The 17,175-nt window shown below is 43.6% G+C and overlaps 1 long non-coding RNA gene across 1 annotated transcript in view; it reads left to right on the top strand.

Moving 5' to 3' along the window:
• LOC115472746 overlaps positions 1-16,734 on the top strand; it is a 45,840-nt gene extending 29,106 nt beyond the window's left edge. Inside the window, exon 3 of the long non-coding RNA XR_003942555.1 lies at positions 16,620-16,734. This is a non-coding gene — a long non-coding RNA (uncharacterized LOC115472746). The remainder of the gene's footprint in view (positions 1-16,619) is intronic.
• The last annotated feature ends 441 nt before the right edge of the window (positions 16,735-17,175 follow it).

The following is a 17,175-nucleotide window of genomic DNA, read 5'->3' as shown; positions in this document are numbered from 1 at the left end:
AGCGCACCCCCCCGAAGCGCACCCTACCTTGCAGTGGGGGGCAGGCGGAAGGGCCGATCCGCCCCCAGTGCACGTCACTGGGAGCTGCGTCGGCTCTGCTGCTTCCCTGCTTTCTCTGCCCCAGAACAGGAAGTAACCTGTTCCGGGGCAGAAAGAGCAGAGAACCAGCGAGCCGACACCCCCCCCCCCCCAGCGCGTGCACCCGGGGTGGACCGCCCCACCGCCCCTCTTCTTTAAAGGTGGAGAAAACAGATCCCAATGTGGTCTTCACATTTGGGTTTGCACAGAAGCTGAGCTTACCATGAAACTCTTCTGCTCGTGTGCCAAGCATGTTCCGCCTTGCTTTGGTGAGCTAGGTTTCTGCGTTGTTCTGGTGGTACGGTTTCTGCGCTGTTGGCTTACCATGAGAGTTTTGAGCATCGCCGTGAAGGCTTGGTGTTGCTAGTGTTAACATATATAGATATGTTACCCATCTTCAAATCAATGCTCAAAGCCCACCTCTTCAATGTCGCCTTCGGCACCTAATCACTACACCTCTTCTCAGGAAATCTTACTACCCCAACTTGACATTTCGTCCTTTAGATTGTAAGCTCTTCTGAGCAGGGACCGTCCTTAATTGTTAATTTGTACAGCGCTGCGTAACCCTAGTAGCGCTCTAGAAATGTTAAGTAGTAGTAGTAGTATATTTATTTTTAAAAATCTAGCTTAGATGAGTGGAGCATTGCTTTTCGCTTAACTCCTCCCATCTCAAGTCTCCAAAGCTCTGCCTTGCTAGGATGGACTGACCTGCCCCTACAAGTCTCCCTTGGCTTCCTTTCGTCTTAGGCCTCAGACCACAGCATAACAGCCATTGTATAATGCTGTCAGCTGACCGTGAGGTGATGTTAGTTTACAGAAAGAGCACACGCTGAGCTCTGAATGCTATTTTTTCAGGGCAGGAGCTTGGCGTATAGCACAGTGAATTATAGCACGTAAACCAAGGAGACAAGAGAGTGCAGAGCATCCCTCAAAGAGCAACCCGAAAGGTGTCAGTTTTAGTGGTTTTTACCACTGCCAAAAACTCTGAGAAGAGCTTTCAGCATATTTGCGACCTGGCAGGCAATGACATGGTCTGATACACCAACGCCCATGGGTGTGTTGAAGTCCAGAGACCACAATATTGAACAAATATCAATGATTCTGACGGGGAGCCAGAATACGAGGGCACACATCAGGGCTCACCAAATCTGTACTGGTAACCCCAGGGAATAAAATCTAAGATTAAACTGACTCTGTTGTTTTGTTCTCAGGCTGCTTTTTACTGGAATGCTTTACCATTAGTTATTAGAAGGAAACTGGGGACCTTTTACAAAGACGTGTAAGAGCTTACATGCATCTAGCATGTGCAAAATCAGCATTACCAACCGGCTACTGCATGCCCCGGGCGGTAATTCTGAACTTGGTGCATGCCGAAAACACGCGGTAGTGTGTCACGAGCATTCCGTCTATTAACATGTCGACTTATAGAACATTATGAGTTGTGCGCGTTGCAAGGCCAACTTAGACTAGCCAGCTTATAATCGAAAGTAATCGCCGGCTAATTCCCGACACAAATCGGGATATGGCCGGCGATTTCGCAAAAGCGGCGAAAAGCATATAATCGAAAGCTACATTTGTGATAGCTTCGCCGCTTTCCCTTCGCCTCGCCGGTGAAAGTTCAAAGGGGCGTGTTGGCGGTGAAGCGAAGGCGGGACATGGGCAGGCTTAGGCGTGGCTACCAGATGGCCGGCTTTCGCGGATAATGGAAAAATAAAACCCGGCGATAAGCAGTATTTCGCCGGGTTTACTTGGTCCTTTTATTTTCACGACCAAGCCTCAAAAAGGTGCCCCAACTGACCAGATGACCACCGGAGGGAATGGGGGATGACCTCCCCTTACTCCCCCAGTGGTCGCCAACCCCCTCCCACACTAAAATTATTAAAATACAAACCTTTTTGCCAGCCTGTATGCCAGCCTCAAATGTCATACCCAGCACCCTGACGGCAGTATGCAGGTCCCTGGAACAGTTGTTGTTGGTTGCAGTGGACTGCAGAAAGGCAGAGCCAGGCCCATCTCCCCCCCCCCCCCCCCACTTGTGGTGGGTAATGTTGAGCCCTCCAACCCCCCAAAACCCACTGTACCCACATGTAGGTGCCCCCTTCAGCCCTTAGGGCTAGGGTAATGGTGCACACTTGTGGGCAGTGGGTTTTGGGGGGAATTTGGGGGACTCAGCACACAAGGGAAGGGTGCTATGCACCTGGAAGCTAATTTGGTTGTTTATAAAAGATGTTTGAAGTGCCCCCTAGGGTGCCCGGTTGGTGTCCTGGCATGTGAGGGGGACCATTGTACTACAAATGCTGGCTCCTCCCACGGCCAAATGCCTTGGATTTCGCCGGGTTTGAGATCGCTGGCAGTTTTTTCCATTATCGCAGAAAAACAAAAGTGGCGATCTCAAACCCGGTGAAATCCAAGGCATTTCGCCGGGCCACACCGTATTATCGAAAAAATAGATGGCCGGCCATCTTTTTTGAAAAGATGGTTCCGGCCAGCTGTTGCGCCGCTGCCAAAATAGATCGCTGGCGACCTATTTCGCCGGTGACATTCGATTATTCCCCTCCACGTAACTTACACCTGCTAATGAATTGGCATAAGCTATTGCACCTAAGTTTTGGTATGTCAAAGTGCTTTGAGGTGAATTGTATATATGGCACTGAAAAAGCACTATTCTATAAGCCAGGCTTAAAGTTAGGCTCAGTTTATAGAATAGTGCTTATGCTCAGGAATCACATCTAACTTTAGGCGCAGCCATTTGCACCAATTGAACGTGGTGCAAATCTTTGTGCCTAAATTAGCCATATTTACCCCTTCTTCTATAAATATGTGCTAAAATTTTAGGAACACCCCCCATTCCACCCGTGACCCTCCCATTTCACGCCCCATTTGTTTGCTCACATATAAAATTTATGCATGTAAATTCCAGTAAATCTAATTAATGTCAATAATTGCTTTTTTAAAAACCAATTTATTGGTACAATTAGCACATTATTAAATTAAATTGTGCAAGCATTTGGGACACGTACCCAAATCTGTGCGCACAATTTTTGGTTATTTTATACAATTAGAGGGTTGTGCTGTTATCCTATAATGGATTAAGGGGTCCTTTAACAAAGGTGCGCTAAAAAATGGCTTGTGGTAGTGTAGATACAGGGTTTTGGGTGTGCGCAGAATCATTTTTCAGTGCACCTGTAAACAAAGGCCTCTTTTATTTTCCAAAAAATGGACGTGCGGCAAATCTAAATTGCTGCGCATCCTTTTTGAGGCTGAGACCTTACTGCCAGCCATAGACCTAGCGGTAAAGAATTTGTGCGGTAATGACTATGCGCGTCAGATGCCACTTGGCGTGCGTCTGCTACGCGGCAGAAAGTAAAAAATATTTTCAGGTGCGCGTAGCGGACGCATGCCAAAATTGTAATTACCGCAAGGGCCACGTGGTAACCAGGTGGTAACTCTAATTTGGCACGCGTCGGGCGCACGTAGGCGCCCACGTGGCTTAGTAAAAAGGGCCTTAAGCGTTATGGAATTGGCATTAAGTTTGCTGCTTTGTGGTACCTTAATTTAGGAATGACCTTAGAGAATTGCCCCCTACGTTTTGTGAGAAAACCAGCAGAATGGTTTTGGTTTAAAGAAGAAAAGACAACAGGGATGGTTTAATATTTCCCGGAGGCGGGGATAGTGCTGGGCAGACTTATACGGTCTATGCCAGAGCCGGTGGTGGGAGGCGGGGCTGGTGGTTGGGAGGCGGGGATAGTGCTGGGCAGACTTATACGGTCTGTGCCCGGAAAAGGACAGGTACAAATCAAGGTAAGGTATACACAAAAAGTAGCACATGTGAGTTTATCTTGTTGGGCAGACTGGATGGACCATGCAGGTCTTTTTCTGCCGTCATCTACTATGTTACTATGTATGATTGGTTTGTGTGCCACAGCTACCTGTTGGGAAAGGAGGTGTATCCTACATTTGACCAAGATTTCACAGCTGCCGCTGGGCTACATCCTTGCGAATTGGGCGGGAGAAAGCAGGCCAACTGGAGACGTTGATAGCTCTTTTTTCCCCATCATTTATTGTTCTACTATGTAGGTCATAGCTGCCCCTTGACAAGATAAAAAGTCCCGTTTCTGCATTTCTTTGGCTGCTGGACCTCCTAAGTTTTGCAAGAATGAAATGATTCAAAAGCAAGAACAGTTCCTTCTTGGACGTATGTGCGGCTTGTGAGCACTGAATTTTGATAAATTTATCTTAGTTTCAGCTAACAAGAAACAACAAAAAGAGATACAAAGTAACCTCATGATCGTCCGAAAGAGCAAGTAACTCAATATCTGGAATAGTTGAAACAGTGGCATTCAGAACACTGGAAAAAAAACCCGAAGAGAAATTGTTTTAAGAAACTTGTTGAGTTTGAATCTGCTTAGAAAGAAAACATGCGTGTAAAAAAAAAAAAAAAAAACCCAACCCCCTCCCCCCCCAAAAAAAATCAAAAACAAAAACTCCAAACCTAATTTTAACATTAGTTTACCTGTTTTTAAGACCCCAGGGAGTCAAAATGAATCTATTTAAATCATTTATTTATAATATTTCATTTTACAAGGGTCACTTGCAAACAGTAATACAGAGATGACTTCACATTAATACAAGATAAGAAGAAAACAATCCCAACTAGATATATGGATTATATACAATCTTTCTCTTTCTTAGACCACAAAGTGGAGAAAAATAGGGAGAGTGAAATAAGACAAGGAGATCAATTAATCAGTAAACAGAAAAAAGAAAACATGGTATTAACCTGATTATCCCCAGATATTACTCATCTAATTCATTATTCCACATTGATCATTTGGTTGGCTTCTTCAAGACCAAATACAGTGTATAGTCAATTCATTTCATTGAGAACATACTTATTGTCCAGGTTTTAGTTAGAAATAATACATCTGATTACATTCTCTCTCTTTTAAAAACCAGAAATTATTTAACGATACATATACTCAAGTCTCTAATTCAAATTCCACTGATTAAAGCAATTCCAGTTTTCACAGGCTTCACGCCTTTTGAAGTAATAATTAAGGAATATTTCGTCAAAATGAATCTAAACTTGATCCAAAAATATAGCTCAAACCTTCATCTTTCCCTGGACTGAAACCATTATTTGACTGACTCTGTTGAACCTGAACTGGTTGACAAGAAACAGAAGATCAAAGTCCTTCGCAAAACACAAATCTAGCAAACACAGAGAAGGTGACATCAACAAGGATGAAGCTAGATGATGTGTAAATCATGCAAGAATTTTTATTCAAACATCCAAAGACTTGACACAAATCGTGTTTCGGCCACAATGGCCTGCTTCAGGAGTCTTCCAAATGGATGTCCTCTAACACTCTATTCTTCAAAGATAGCTCGAGAAACCAATGCAAGTTGAAACATGCCAACGCTGTCCCGTAGACAGTTGTGACTACTTGTTCACTCGAAAGTTAACAAATATTATTTTACCTGTTTTTAAGACCCCAGGGAGTCAAAATGAATCTAAACTTGAACCAAAAATATAGCTCAAACCTTCATCTTTCCCTGGACTGAAACCATTATTTGACTGACTCTGTTGAACCTGAACTGGACCACCAAACAATAAAATTCAGGTAATTGGTTTGAATAAAGGTTTCAGAAACAAAAAAACAAACAAAAAAAGGAAAACTAAAATTTAAGTAAACTGTTTAAAAAACAACTTCAAAACAAAATTTATTATATTATGAAAAATTTCAAATTGTGCTCAGTTTTTTTGGTGTTTTACTGCGACTCGAAGGCTCGAGATATGTAGAATCACCTATATCACCATCATAGCACACCCTACCTCCACACCACTATCTAATCAGAGAACACCTAGAACAGTCTATGCAAATGATTTCCAAAATAGATGAAATAATATCAACTTAGCTTTGTGTAAATTAGAGTTGCTGCAGTGTTGTTCGATGTTCAATAGGATGAATATTAAACAATGGATATTTATTTGTACACATTGAAGTAAAAAAGTTTCACTCCGGCTTGAGACTCACACAGCCCTTGTACACCGGTATCCTATTGAACATTGAACAACACTGCAGCAATTCTGCGCCCTCCCTGCCCATTTTCAAGTCCTTACTCAAAGCCCATCTCTTCTCCCTTGCTTTTGGCGCCTAACCACCTTCCCCATTCATGATACCTACACTGACTACATAGTTTGTAACCTTTAGATTGTAAGCTCTCTTGAGCAGGGACTGTCCTTCCCCATGTTTTAACTTGTACAGCGCTGCGTAACCCTGGCAGCGCTATAGCAATGCTAAGTAGTAGTAGTAGCTCTAATTTACACAAAGATAAGTCGATATTATTTCATCTATTTTGGAAATCAAAATGAAATTAGGACGATAGCTACCTAAGAAAAAATTCAAAAACAGTATTGGCTCGTCAAGCTGCTACAATTATTGTGGGATTTTTGTTATATATTTTTATTTTTTTATTATATATATTTTTGTTTTTATTTTATGGCACCAATTTTGCTGACGGTGATGCCCACCATGAACAAAGATGAAAAGTGTGAAATTCCCTTAATCTAGTGAAGAAATACCGTCTGTACTGTGGTGCCCTGAGCTAACTGGCATCGGTGCACCATCCCCACCCATGATCAGGTAGCTCCCTTCGGTTTCAAGTGCCCCCACCCCCTCCCCATTGCTGGTGATAAAGGGCACCAAACTCCTGAATCTGGATCTGGCATCTCTCCCTCCCCTCCCTCCCCACATAGCGGGGGAAGGAAGAGAGAGGGAGAGATGGCAGACCGGGATTTTGGCGTCCTGTATCATCAGCACCCTGAGTCGGTTACTCACCTGGTCCATAGGCTGAGCTGGCCCTGGTCGTATGCTAATTCAACAAAAATGGAATGGCATATATTCGTATAATTAATTTTCTTTACTGGCATTCATTTTTCAAGTAGATTTGCAGACTTTATACATTTTTACTTCTCTGCTTTTGTCCAAAATGTAAATCAGACTAAATGTTTCTTAATAACTGTAGGAAACATTTCACAGGAAGATGCTAGAGCATGAATGGGGGGACAGAAGCACCTGAACCTCAGCATGAGTTAGAAATGAAAAACATTCATTCTTTGCATGAAAGCCCACTGTATTATCAGTGAGTAGTGGCTGCAGGACTGTGACAGGGACATGGGGTGTCACTTAATCTCACTTCTTTATTAAGACTTAGGCTGTGTTCATCAGGGTGATTCCTGAATTAAACCCTGAAGCCCCCCCCCCCCCTCCTTTCTGCTGCTCAATACAGGAAGTTGTCCGCCTCTATTTCTGGCTTCTACTACATTATGGGGGGGGGGGGGGGGAGTGATCTGGAATTTTGTTAGATTTCATGGGGATGGATCTATGTCCTCTGCTTCTCCGCTGACATTTTCCTGCAGGTGGCGGATGAGATGAAAGAACTCCACTGGCTAGATTGTTTGACACCAGGGCTTAAAGTGACTGACTTTTTTTTTGCTTCAAATGTACTGTTATAGTTTCTAGAATGGACAATCTTAGCTAAGTAAATTTGATTTCCATGTGCAGAATGAACTTTTTTTTTGGCTCCTGAATGATATATTTATTTTAGGTTTGCAGCAAGCGAAAGGCATGCCAGGGGGACATTATTTAGTTCAGTTTAAATAGTGTGGCAGCTTGTTAATTACCATATTAATCACAGGGGCTTACATCCTCATTACTTAGGGGACAGTCTTCCCCGCATGGCTGAAGGCTTTAATAGAGGGACCGGGATCCTGTTCTCCACACCTTCTGGGAATTCTCCTTTAGGGGGAGTTGTGGGGTAACAATTGCTTTTCAGTTCTTCCGATTCTGAGTTCAAAAATTGCAAAGTTGTTGGCTTTGAATATCATCATCAATATATATAAATGGCGAGTGTCGTACTCACTCGCAAATGCGCAGTACAGACCCTCTCTGCCCCGCCCCCCCGTCAATACGTGATGACGAGGGCGGAACAGAGAGGGTCTCTACTGCGCATTTGCGAGGGACACCGCCGTCGCTAACGCTCCCCCCACCCGGAGTCGCCGCCGCCACCCACCTTCCACCCGGTCGGGCCCTCGCTCCGCTATTGAAACAGCGAGGGCACGCAGCACACAGCTCTCCTGAGCTGCTGTCGGCCTTCCTTCTTCTTCTCTGCCTGTGTCCCGCCCTCGACGACGTTACGTCACACGAGGGCGGGACACAGGCAGAGAAGAAGGAAGGCCACGGCAGCTCAGCAGTAGAGCTGTGTGCTGCGTGCCCTGCCCTCGCTGTTTCAATAGCGGAGTGAGGGCCCGACCGGGTGGAAGGTGGGTGGGGATGGCTTTGGGGGGAGGGACGAACTCAGAGGGGGAGCGGCAGCGGCGAACTCGGTGGGGGGGCCTTTCAACCCCCCCTTCCTATACTAGCCCGTTTTTACGGGCTGAACGGCTAGTTCACTATAAAGAGCTTGTGCACATTCTTCATTGATGAATGATGCTGGAAGGCAGCTGCGTACCTACCTTATATTGCATCCGGGGTAGAGCACATCTCCCCCCGGCGGAGCACACACCCCTCCTCCAAGCAAGGGGGTGCACAGGGCAGGCATGCAGCTGTCGCCCTGCCAGTCCTCTGCCCCATCTGACATCAATTTCCTGTTCTGGGGCAGGGGAGCGGCAGGGCCGACAGCCATGCACTTGCACCGCACACCCCGTTGATGCCGGCACCCGGGGTGGACTGACTCACCACCCTGCCCTAGGCATGCTAGAGCTGTAAGAGGGCTCAGAAAATCTCTTCATCTAGGTTTCCTCATGCTTGTTCCTGGTAATCTTCAGCCAGATTTTCAGGGTATCTGTCCTGAAAGTCATGTGAAGAATATAACTAAGTAGATGTTTCAATCAATGTGGAGACTCAAGAGATTAAAACCTTTCTTCCCAAGAGCCATCTTCCGCAACCCGGTACAGTCAATGGTGCTAAGTCACCTAGACTATTGCAATGCACTTTATGCTGGTTGCAAAGAGTATTTCATCAAGAAACGTCAGACAACTCTAGAACACTGCAGCTAGACTAATATTTGGAAAAACAAAATACGAAAGTACTAAACCCCTAAGAGAAAGGCTGCATTGGCTTCCAGATAAAGAACGCACGGTGTTTAAGGCATGCACTCTGATTCATAAGATCATTCATGGAAACGCTCCAGCCTACATGTCAGACCTTATAGATCTCCCACCCAGGAACGCTAAAAGATCAGCACGCACATTCCTGAAACTTCACTTTCCAAGCTGTAAAGGTCTAAAATACAAGCTAGTACATGCGTCTAACTTTTCCTACATTGGCACGCAGATGTGGAATGCATTGCCACCTGATCTGAAGACTATGCACGACCTAACTAACTTCCGAAAATCAATAAAAACGTATCTTTTCAACAAGACTTACCAGAACAATCAATAATAGGATTTCTAACACATCGTTAGTTACTTGATATCCGGACTGTTTACTTGTTTACTGAACTGATTATATCCATTCTGTTACACTCATTCTGTTTTTAAGTAATTGTTTATCAACGCTTGATATTCTGACTGTTCACAAGCATACTGAACTGATAATACCCATTCTGTTACACTTCCTCGGTATGTAATTAATTGTATGTCTACTTTCTAATGACGCTTGTCATGATGTAATATTGTAAGCCACAATGAGCGTGCAAATAGGTGGGAAAATGTGAGATACAAATGCAATAAATAAATAAATATGTTTTACCAGTGCTGTTATTATGGGCAAGTAAGAAAGTCACTCTAAGGAGGTTTGATAACAGGAGACAGCATGAGTCTAACTGGCACACACGTGAGCTGAAGCTAGTAGGTGGAGCTTGTCGCCCCATCAATGTCATTGATTTCGGTGTACCAAGATGGTGGCTGCATTGGGGAGAATTAAAAACCCCTTGGGTGGAGTAGGTAAAGACTGGCTTCAGCCTTGTGACATCATGCCATCTCCTGTTATCAAACCTCCTTGGTCACATCACCTGGCATCTGGATATGCGTGTGTATACCATGGGGTCCAACTTGCTCCAGCATATGGGAAGGAGATATGTAGCCAGCCAGGGGGAGGAAAAGTGCCTGGGAGGAGTGATGGGAAGTCAGTGCTGATGACTACTCTTGTCTGGGGCAGCATACTGCCGACATCAAGCCTGTCTCTGCACATTGAGAACCTGATTAATTTGCATATTTTAATCTATGCTGAAAAACAGACCAAGAAGGCTTTGAGGGGCAACTTTGAGAAATTATTTTACTTCATCTGCTCTGTTTACAAGTAGGATTCATTGCACTCATCTAGCTTTGTCTTGGAGGTTCTTCCACTCCCAACCTGCCACTAACTTCAGCCAATGGTCCACAACACTCATCCATTCCAGACCCATTCCTTCATGTCATTTCCTCTGTGGAGACGTAGGATAATTCTTTGTCATTCCCATTCCCCCCTTCAATCCGTTCAGAACTCTGCTACACGTCTTATATTCCGCCTGAACCGATATACTCATATCACCCCTCTCCTCAGGTCACTTCATTGGCTTCCGATCAGATACCACATACAGTTCAAGCTTCTCCTTCTTACCTACAAATGCACTCAGTCTGCAGCCCCTCACTACCTCTCTACCCTCATCTCCCCTTACGTTCCCGCCCGAAACCTCCGCTCACAGGACAAATCCCTCCTCTCAGTACCCTTCTCCACCACCGCCAACTCGAGGCTCCGCCCATTCTGCCTCGCCTCACCCTATGCTTGGAATAAACTTCCTGAGCCCCTACACCAAGCCCCCTCCCTACCCATCTTCAAATCCTTGCTCAAAGCCCACCAATGTTGCGTTCGGCACCTAACCTTTATACCTTTCAGGAAATCTAGACTGCCGACATCAAGCCTGTCTCTGCACACTGAGAACCTGATTAATTTGCATATTTTAATCTATGCTGAAAAACAGACCAAGAAGGTGCTATTTTGGGAAATTATTTTAGTTCATCTGCTCTGTTTACAAGTAGGATTCATTGCACTGATCTAGCTTAGTCTTGGGACTTAGTCTTTCCACTCCCAACCTGCCTCTAACTTCAGCCAATGGTTCACAACACTCATCCTTTCCAGACCCGTTCCTTCATGTCATTTCCTCTGTGGAGACGTAGGAGAATTCTTCATCATTCCCATGCCTGGAAGGTGTCAGGATAAGGGCTACTGTGTTTTGAAAATCTCATCGACTTACAAACGTTAGACACTGTTTGCACTTCAATAAAGGAATTTTGCACATGTCAATCATCATATATGGTAATGGTTATAGTTTAGAGTATTCTTACCATTTCCATGGGGAGAAGCTTAGGATCCAATATCTAAAATTATTTAGTTGGCAGGAGAAGAGTCTGCCTGGTTAAAACCCTACTGATTAGGTGATTCTCAAATTTTCAAAGGCACATTCCTGCCATAGCACTATCCGGTTTTTGCCAAGGTATTCCGGGATGAAGTGTGGGTGGAGCCAGGTTTTAATAGAGGTCGACCAAATGAGGATCCAACTCAGGAGATGTTGCTTGAAAATCCTTTTATTCAAAACTCCAGGATAAGGAAGACTTGGGATAAAGTGTATAATATCACATTCTTTGTTTATTTAATCATGAATTGATAGTGAGTATGACTGTTGGGCAGACTGGATAGACCATTCAGGTTTTTATCTGTCATTACTATATATGTTACTATGTATATTTTGCATATCACTTGGACACACGCCTATGGCCATCCAAGTGTAGTCCCCATGACTCCATAGGAGCCGGCTCTGTGGGTACTGTGGGTGCTTGAGTACCCCCAATATCGAGACAATTCCTTGTATGTATCCAGGGAGGGGTTATTTCCACTGGGCTTAGCACCCCCAATAATTTTGAAAAGTTGGCTCCTATGCATGACTCTACCTTATTGAGTAGCACCTAGTGCACCTTTCATGCGTAAAAAATAATTATTGGTGTCTCAGTCTATCAGAATACAAGACTTTGGCGATGCCCACCTAGCTATAAGTCAATCCATCTCTCCTAGACCACGAAAAGACCAAGCTTACCTGAGAGCGCCATTGTTATCTGTGGGGTTAGATGGAAATGAGGATTTAGTCTTCTGTTTCTGGAGTAGTTATATATATGTATAAGGGTTATTGAGAACAAAGGATAACTGACTGCATATTTTGAAAGTTGATAAAGATACTATATCGGATCATAGCAGGATGATAGGGAATAGTTTTGTGTTTTGGATGAGCAATATATGTGAAATGAGCTCTAAGGAATTTGTTTTATTATTTTTATTATAGGTTTTTTAAATAAAAGTATTTAAGAAGGGGAATTCCATCACCCCTTGTTTTTTTTAGGTATGTACACATATTTTGATCAGTCACCTCCTTTCTCCATATGTTTTTTTTTATAATTATGTTTTGATGAATTTTTACATGTGATTGATTTTTTATGTTATAATATGATGAATTTCAAGTTTTTTAACTTTATCATATATTTTGATATTAGTTTATTTATATTGTTTTTTAATTATTTATTAGTCATGTATTTTTAAGCTAGTTTTGCAATATTTTATGACATACATGAATGTTTATCATGATTGACACATATGAGTTTTTTATATAATTGTTTGATATTCATGGTTGACTGTATATCTATATTGATGTTGCTTGTTATTTATTTGAAATTATTTTGAAAATATAATGACACATATGAATCTTTTATAATGAAAGTTGATATATATGAATTATCTTTGATGATTTGATATCTATGTTTTTATTTCTTAGTTTTGACCCCTGACGCAGCCTGAGGGCAAAACACGGCCACGTCGGGTTTGTTTTTTTATTCACACCAATAAATTATTTCATATGTTTATGTTTTCTATTAGTCTACCTTTTTTACTATTAATAAGTACATAAGTACATAAGTAATGCCATACTGGGAAAAGACCAAGGGTCCATCGAGCCCAGCATCCTGTCCACGACAGCGGCCATTCCAGGCCAAGGGCACCTGGCAAGCTTCCCAAACGTACAAACATTCTATACATGTTATTCCTGGAATTTTGGATTTTTCCAAGTCCGTTTAGTAGCGGTTTATGGACTTGTCCTTTAGGAAACCGTCCAACCCCTTTTTAAACTCTGCTAAGCTAACCGCCTTCACCACTTTCTCCGGCAACGAATTCCAGAGTTTAATTACACGTTGGGTGAAGAAAACGTTTCTCCGATTTGTTTTAAATTTACTACACTGTAGTTTCATCGCATGCCCCCTAGTCCTAGTATTTTTGGAAAGCGTGAACAGACGCTTCACATCCACCTGTTCCACTCCTCTCATTATTTTATATACCTCTATCATGTCTCCCCTCAGCCGTCTCTTCTCCAAGCTGTATAGCCCTAGCCTCCTTAGTCTCAGGATCATCCAGAATCTAGTGTTGCCGTGGGAAAAGGTTGAATGTTAGGTGGTTGTTTGCCGGTAATACTGAGCAGCTGAGTGTGAGAGCGCAGCATGGGTACTGAGGAGTTAATAACAAGATTTTCTGGGCACAAAAACAGGGGAATTAGAAACAGAAAACTGTAGCTCCTTGGAGAGTCGAGGTATGTGTAATTATTATTAAGACTAAAAGGAACGAGTTTGTATTACCTACAAAGTCATCCGCATGCTCCTGGTCCAGAAATGGCACTGGGCAGGAAATGTTAGTGGAGCCGTTCCCACTGGTTGGAGAACTCCATTTCTTTCCCGAGAGTATGTGAATTGTGTTAGCTCGGAGGTGGGAGGGGGGGGGGGGGGAAGGAAGTCAGTAGGGCTGCTTTCAGTGTCCTGGGAGAGGACCAAACCTACAGCAGAAGACCTGGGTCAGTCTTTAGGGTCATTACTGCACAGGCTGTGAAAGGTTAGGGAGGAAGGAGCTTTTCAGAAGTCTTCCCTAGGTAATTAATTGCAAATGTTGGAAGGAAGGATGTACTAATAAAGGGGAAATAATGAGACCCCCTGCCTTTCTGGGAAGAAACTGAAGGCACGTAGAAGCATATTAAGACTCAGCTAGAATTTGCGAGATCAGTGCTGTGTCGAAAAGTTCAGGGGGATGGGAGGCAGGAGGTACTTGTTTGTCTGACGCAGCAAAAAAATAACAGGGGCTGGTGGTTCCAATGGAGTAACCAATGTTACTCAGATGCATTTACTGAATTAATACCTTTGGTGTTCAGTGTATTACTTTATCTCCTGACTTTGCAGATCCACTGCAATACCAGTATGATACCAACACAACATCAACACACTGCATGCTAAGTATGGAAATGAACAGAGAAGAAAAACATCTTTAGTAGGACTTGGATCCAATTCACTTAAGAACCAAAGATCTGCCATACTGGGTCACAGCAAAGATCCATTGAGCCCAGCATCCTATCTCCCACAGAAGTCAATCCAGCCATCTCAGAAGGGTCTCAACATATAGGTCCATTTCCCCGTTGCTCACTCCTAGGGGCCAGTGGTAATTTTCATGTTTGCCTTGCTAATAATAGTTTGTGCACTTTTCCTCCGGGAACCTGTCCAAATTCTGGCAACAGAATAGGCAGCTGAATTTTGTTGTGTGATTAGTATCAATAATTGTTCATCAAAATCCAATTGTTGGCACTAATTGGCTCATTATTCAATTAAATTTGTGTGCACAATTTTTGGACACTTTCATAGAATTAGTTAATGTCAATATCAGTGCATGATCCGCAAATAAAAAAATAAAGAAAAACCTTTATTTTACTGTCGCATTAAATATGAGCTTAGGGTGTGGGGAAGTCCCAAGTTGAAACACGTTACGTCACTTGTTTAATACATTTTAGTAAAAGGCTCCTTATTCCTCTAATTCTATGAAAGTGTCCAAAAATTGTGCACACAAATTTAATTGAATAATGAGCCAATTAGTGCCAACAATTGGATTTTGATGAACAATTATTGATACTAATTAGATTTCATTGGAACTTACAAATTTACATGAGTAATAAAAAGGCGCACAGAAATGGGAGGATCATGGGCGGAACGGGGGCATTCCTAGTATTTACACGTCTTGTAATATAATAATGGGGATATAGGTATAAGGGGCCCCTTTACAAAGCGACGGTAAACCCAACTTTTACCTTCCGCTAAAAGGAAAGTACTGCCGGGCTACCGCAGCAGCCCGGTGAAAGTTCCCACCCCCAGTGCATGCCATTTCCGGTGCTACAAAAATATTCTGATGCCAGTGCAGGGCCCCCTTTTGCTGAAGCTTCATAAAAGGACCTCCTAATTTAGGTGCGTACATTCGCACTACATTTCTGTCAGTGCAGGTGGCCACGCCGAAGGTTAGGTGCACATCCTGGGCATAAGCACTGTTCTATAAACCAGGCCTAACTTTAAGCACGGCTAGATTCTATATATGGAACCTCAAAAAAGTGTCGCTGAAAAACGCACTATTGTATAAGCCAGGCTTAAAGTTAGGCACAATTTATAGATCAGCACTTATGCTGGAGATTGACAGCTTTAGGTTCAGCCATTTGCACTAATTGAAACGTGGTACAAATGTACGCACCTAAATTAAGCGCATAACCCCGTTATTCTATAACAACATATGAGTTTGTCTTGGGCAGACTGGATGGACCATGCAGGTCTTTTTCTGCCGTCATCTACTATGTTACTATGTTACTATGTAACATACGTAAATGATAGGAACACTCCCATTCCACCCATCAGTGGCGTAGCTACGTGGGGCCGGGGGGGGGCATGGGCCCCCGTAGATTTGGCCCTGGACCCCCCTGCCGATGACCCTCTCGACCCCCCCTCCCGCTGTCGCCGTCGCCTACCTTTGTGCAGGACGTCAGAAACAGAAGGAAGCCTTTTGCGGGAAGAAGAGGACCTCGGCTGGCGGGGGTTGGGGTCCCCCGCCAGCAAAGGTAGGCAACGGCGGGTTGGCGGTGGGGAGGGGAGTCGAGAGGGTCATCGGCAGGGGAGGCAAAGTTGGTGGTGGTGGTGGCGGCGGGGGTCGGCAATGGCGGGGGGGGGGGTGTCGGCGGTGCTGGGGGGAGCTAAAATGTGCCCCCTCACCTCGGGCTCTGGACCCCCGTCCCACCGAAGTCTGGCTATGCCCCTGCCACCCATGACTCTCCCATTTCCACATCCCTTTTTTTCACTTGCTTGTAAAATGTAGGTGTGGATCCCACGCCTAAATTTCCAGATGTAAGTTGAATTACATCTAATTAGTGCCAATAATTGCTTGTTAAAATGCCAATTCTTGGCACTAATTAGCTCATTATTCAATCAAATTGCTCTCACAGTTGATCCTTGTTTCTCTTTTCTTATAAGCAATTTACCTTGGACAGCCGAACGGTGGAACAACTTCCTGAAACATTTCCTCATTTCTTGTTAACTCGACAGTACTTAGATATAAGTTAGCCCAGCACAATTTACTTTCAACATGTGTTTCTGATTTTAAAAATGTCCAAATCTAAATCTTTAATCAACTCACGCCTGCTTTTATTCCTTTCTCTTTGTCTCCTGGCAGCAAACGTTGATGCTGGTTCGCAGAGGAAGGGGCCCAGGGCTCACCCACTCTTTCCGGGGCAGCTGGAGATATCCCTTTATCGAAATGAGGAGGCTGATCCGTGCTCAGATTTAAATACTTGAAGAAATAGTTATGTGTTAAATTTATTTATGTCCTGTTTTACATACTGTGACCTAAGCTTTCGTAGCGAGTCTTCTGGATTATTTTACTAAGCTGCGCCAAAAGTGGCCATAGCACACCCTTGTGTGAGGTTTTTCTTGCATGCAAAGGCAATTTTTATCGGAGCTGTAGAATGACTGATTTTCTTTTTTTTATATATTAATGGCAATTTGCTAATGTTTAATAACAAAACAGGGTCTTATTCACTCAACAATAGGTAGAACAAACCTCAACAAAGGTACAGAGAAAGGTGACAAAAATGATAAAGAGGATGTGACGACTTCCCTATAAGCGTCTAGGGCTCTTCAGCTTGAAGAAGAGATGGCTGAGGGGGAGATATGATAGAGGTGTATAAAATAATGAGTGGAGTGGAACGGGTAGACATGAATCGTTTGTT

This window comes from Microcaecilia unicolor, chromosome 6, assembly GCF_901765095.1.
Source record: "Microcaecilia unicolor chromosome 6, aMicUni1.1, whole genome shotgun sequence".
Classification (NCBI taxonomy): Eukaryota; Metazoa; Chordata; class Amphibia; order Gymnophiona; family Siphonopidae; genus Microcaecilia; species Microcaecilia unicolor.
Note: the sequence above shows the minus strand (reverse complement) of the source record. Positions and strands in the feature narration are given on the sequence as shown.